Raw genomic sequence first — 5,594 nt, forward strand, 5'->3', positions numbered from 1 at the left:
CTTGGATATTTCTTTATAGCAGTGTGACAATAGATGAACACAATATTTAAAAAGAAGAAAAAGAGAGATTGCAGGTCTCAGAGTAATGCGCTTTGGCAGGGCACCACATCAAGATGATGTGGGAATGGTAGATGAACAGAGGGAAGACGTGGAGTGGGGATGAACTTAAGGACAGTCTCCCAGACCCTGGACTGGTGCTGAACACCCCAACCCAGGAGCTTACAACACTCCTCACATTCCAGACCCAGATGAGTAGAATTATGAAACAGAAAATCTTGCTCATTTTGCACAACTGAATCACAGGGGATAAGTGTCAAGTTTGCTGTGGAGCATTTCACAGTTGACTAAGTTGCACCAAAAGGTTTTCATAAACAAAGATGATCTGTCTGAGACTAGAAAGTGTTTGTGCCTTGTAATGCATCGGTTTGCAGAGGAAGACTTGGTAGGAGGCTCAGATATGCCTGTAAAGATCCCAAGTAATACCTGATAGGCAGTTAGGTGGGAGTAGAGGTTGCTTTCTCGGAGAAGCTGAACTGACAGCATTAGAGCTAACTTGCCGTCAAGGGGACCAGCCCCGCTTACTAACTACATGGTTACTCTCTGCAGCATTTTCTTTGGAGGTGGGAATTGAGAAGCGGGAGAAGTCTCTCTGGGTCACTCCAGATCCAGGGGAAAGGCTTACAGTTATTGGCTGAACTTACCCCAATACGAGGATTGAGGGTTATGCACTTGGTGTTGGATGCCATTCTTTCTGAGACTGTGGTGGGGGATCCACTCTCCTCGTCAGGGAGGCAAAATGTGGTCCACCAGTGAAGACAGCCCAACCACAGAGAAGAGTCACTGTTAACTCAGGGTATGTCAGGAGACACTTCCCCCTTCTGAAGGTTCCACACTGTTTTTTTTTTTTTTTTTTTAAGAGACAGAGTCTCACTCTGCCACCCAGGCTATAGTGCAGTGGCGCCATCACAGCTTACTGCAACCTCCACCTCCCAGGTTCTAGCAATGCTCCTGCCTCAGCCTCCCAAGTAGCTGGGATGACAGGTACATGCCACCACACCTGGCTAATTTTTTGTATTTTAGTAGAGATGGGGTTTCAGTGTGTTGCCCAGGCTGGTCTCAAATTCCTGAGCTCAGGCAATCCACCCACTTCGCCTCCCAAAGTGCTAGGATTACAGGCGTGGGCCACTGTGCCCGGCCTGACACTGCTCTTTTAATTCTTCTCTCCCTTTATCATCCTTCCCCTTCTCCTGCTTTCCATGCATTGTGTACATGCCCTGTACCAGAGGGGTGAAGCCTACAAGCCTTCAATGCTGAGCAATGGGAGCATGAAAGCTTCTTTTTAAAATTTTGAGGCTGGTCTCAAACTTTTGAGCTCAAGTGATCCACCTGCCTTGGCCTCCCAAGGTGCTAGGATTACAGGTGTGAGCCACCGTGTCCAGTGAAGGTAGTTATTATTAAACACCATGAAGTGGTGGCAGCCCTTGTGACTGGGGCTCCATTCTGGATCCTACTCTCTTCATTGCCTTCCACCCAAGTCCCACAAAGAATACTGGGGTTGTTTCTGGGCAAGGATGAGAGTAAAGTGAGACACACTTTAAGAATCTGGAGACAACAGATGCTGGAGAGGATGTGGAGAAATAGGAACACTTTTACACTGTTGGTGGGAGTGTAAACTAGTTCAACCATTGTGGAAGACAGTGTGGCGCTTCCTCAAGGACCTAGAAATAGAAATTCCATTTGACCCAGCAATCCCATTATTGGGTATACATCCAAAGGATTTTAAATCATTCGACGATAAAGACACATGCACATGTATGTTCATTGTGGCACTGTTTACAATAGCAAAGACCTGGAACCAATGCAAATGCCCATCAATGATAGACTGGACAGGGAAAATGTGGCACATATACACCATGGAATACTATGCAGCCATAAAAAACAATGAGTTCGTGTCCTTTGTAGGGACATGGATGAATCTGGAAACCATCATTCTCAGCAAACTGACACAGAACAGAGAATCAAACACCGCATGTTCTCACTCCTAGGGGGATGTTGAACAATGAGAACACAGGGACACAGGGAGGTAAGCATCACACACTGGGGCCTGTTGGGGGCACTGAGGAGGGACAGTGGGGGTAGGGAGTTGGGGAGGGATAACATGGGGAGAAATGCCAGATGTATGTGACGGGGGGGATGGAGGCAGCAAACCACATTGCCATGCGTGTGCCTATGCAGCAATCATGCTTGATCTGCACATGTACCCCAGAACCTAAAGTACAATAAAAAAAGAAAAAACTATTTTTTAAAATTGAATTTTTAAGTTTTTCAGAGACAGAGTGTGGCTCTGTCACCCAGGCTGGAGTACAACAGTGGGACCATAGCTCACTGCAGCCTTCAACTCCCAGGCTCAAGCCATCCTCCTGCCTCACCCCCTGAGTAGCTATGACTCCAGATGTGCCCCATCATGCCCAGCTAAAGGATAAACTCGTCAGCATGTGAATTTCTTTTTCTTCACAGAGTTCTCTAGCCTCGGAAATATTTGGGTTTAAACTTGCAGAGGGAAGTGGCTGTTCTGATCGTTTGGTTTTTTTGTTTCCTGTTTTAGTTCTCAATTCTGGAGAAGGGGATGTGCTGTGGATGAAGGAAGAGACAGTGCAGGGATGACTCAGAGGAGAAGGGGAGAAGGTACTGGAGTCCCCTAGGTGCGATAAGGAAGAAGACATTTATGTCACGAGGACAGGATTGGTGACACGAGCATAGGACCTGGGCAGTGGCATAAGTCCAGTGCTCAGAGGGATCCCCTACTTGGTTTGATGCATTGCTGTAGTCACCTTGCAATCCTTAATAATTTTGAATAAGGGGTCTTGAATTTTCATCTTGCACAGAATCCTGCTACTTTTCTGTAGCCAGATCTGCACAAACGTAAGTCTTAGAAGTGGAAGGGAATTGGCATTGAGATGCCTACCATGTGGGTCATCCAGGGACAATCACCTTTGCAACACATGCCCTCCCAGAGTCCTCAACACGAGTACGTTCCATTGACTGGAGACAGGAGACTTGGATGGGTACAAGGATGACTTTAACGAGGGGTATCACTATAACCAGGTGGGCACTGTCCCTTGAGCACCTGTTAAACTGTCACTTACAACACTGACTGCCCTTATTCACAGGGCATCTTGACCCATCATGATTTTTCTGCAAATGGGAATAATATAAGCTACCTGGTGTTTCTGTCTCATCATTTTCTTTTCTTTTCTGGGAACTATCCATCTCTTGTTCTATATGTTTCTAGTGGGGCTATGAATCTTGGTGTGCTACCCCTCCCCATAGGCATGGACACGTGACGCAGGCTGGGCCAATTGCAGTGCTACATTCTCCCTTGCGCCTGCCATTGATCCAGGGTAGTACTTTAGGAGCTACCAAAGTTGAGATTACCTCCATCCCCCTTTGATTACATTGAAATGGAAATTGCAGGTCACTACAAGACAGGCAAATCAGAGCATTTTACTCTTCCACAATCCCCTGTAGTCACATTGCAAGACTTTGCTTTCACTATTCCTGTTCTCTGTGTGAATGTGGCATTTATCAGTTGCTTTGATGGGCAGTGGTCCCTGGAGCTGGTGCAGGTCACTCAGTGACGAGGTCAGACAACAATGGCTCCAGAAACATGACCAGAAAACCATTTTAAAAGTCAGAATGTTATGGCCCCTTTCATTACCTTACACAGGGCAGAAACCAGGCCATTTAGAAGCATTAATTAATTTATTTATAAATGTCATTTATATTTTTGAGACACTGAAGGGACCTTTTACATTGATCTTTCATGGAAACATCTAAAAAGGAAGGAAACATAATTCTCAAAGACAATTTGACAGAAGATCCTTTCAACATAGAATAAAAAAAGTCTAGCAAGAGCTTTTCATTTTATTTTCTTTTTAAGAACAGCTTTGTTCACATATAATTAACATACCATAAAACTCACCATTTTAAGTGCACAGTTTAATGATTTACAAAATGATCACACAATTTAGTGATTCACAGTCATGTAATCATCGCCATAGTACAGTTTTAGGATGTTTCCATCACCACCGCCACCCCCCAGTCTGTGCTGTCTACATCCATTCCCCATTTCCCATTCCCAGTCCTAGGACACCACAAGTTTACTTTCTGTCTTTGTAGATTTTCCCTTTCTGGATATTTCATATAAATGGAGCCATACAATACGTGTTTTTTGTTTTTGTTTTTTCCCAAGGAGGGGGTGGTGGTACGGCTGGCTTCTTTCACTTAGTATAACATGTTTGAGGCTAAGTTGTAGCATGCATCAGCAGTTCATTCCTTTTTATTGCAGAAAAGCATTGCTTTGTGTGACTATACCATATTTTGTTTATCCATTAATCTATCAATGGACCTCTGGATTGTTTCTACTTGTTGAAAATTATGAATAATGCTGCCATGAACATTGGCATGTAAATCTTTGTGCAGAGCGATGGCTCTTTAGACAATACTGAATTCTTTCTCCCCCAGAGAAACAAGCTCTTTCCTGGCATAGTACATAGGTAGGACTCATTGAGCCTTATTTGAGAACAATGGATAAAGTGTTAAAACTCTTCTGCTACCCTTGAGAAGGCAAAACTGTTATGGGGGCGTCAGAAGATCTCAGGCTTTCCTTAGGACATTTTCCTATGTTTCTCTTAACAAGGAGGGACAAGATCCAAGTAGGGCCATTGGGCCTTTTCTGGATAGTTATAGATGGATGCCTAGAAAATCTCTTTTCTCATTGGGACTGCTGTGCTAAGAAATTGTAAAGCTGACATCCACTAGTGCCATTTGTCCACTTTTATAGAAGGAGAATGTCAACAGAATTCATTCATTCATTGATTCACTCATTCATCTAACAATATTACTGGGTGCCTTCTACGTGCGAGGCACTGTTCTATACATTAGCGATTCAACTGTGGAAGAAACAAAACCCCTGTGCTCAAAGAGTTTACTTCTAGTTGAGGAAACAGACCACAAAAATATATTTTTATGTGATACATCACATGGTGATATGTATTAGGGAGAAAAATTAGGCAGAGCAGGGGAACTGAGAGTTCCTAGGCAAGAATAAAGGTTGGTATTTTAAAGAGAAAAGTCAAAGGAGATCAGATCAAGAAGGTAAAGTATTATCTAATGCTGTCTAACAAATCACTCTACACTTAGCTGCTGAAAAGAACAGATATTTATTAACTTACAGTTTCTGTAGTCCAGGAGTTGGGCATAGCTTAGCTAGATCTTCTACTTCAGGATCTCTCACAAGTCTTTAATTAAGGTGCTGGGTGGGCTGTGTTCTCATCTGAAGGCTCAGTGAAGGAAGGATCAGCTTCCAAACTCATGTGGTTGTTCACAGAATTTCAGTTCCTCTTGGTCTGTTGGATTGAGGATCTCAGTTCCTAGCTAGGCACCCACTTCTTTGCATTGTGGGTCTCTCCAACATGCCAACTTGCTCCTCCAAAACAAGCAAGGGAGGGAATCTGCTGCCAAGAGAGAAATTTTTTTTTTTTTTTTTTGAGACGGAGTTTTGCTGTTGTTGCCCAGGCTGGAGTGCAATGGCC

This window comes from Cebus imitator, unplaced genomic scaffold, assembly GCF_001604975.1.
Source record: "Cebus imitator isolate Cc_AM_T3 unplaced genomic scaffold, Cebus_imitator-1.0 Scaffold85, whole genome shotgun sequence".
Classification (NCBI taxonomy): domain Eukaryota; kingdom Metazoa; phylum Chordata; class Mammalia; order Primates; family Cebidae; genus Cebus; species Cebus imitator.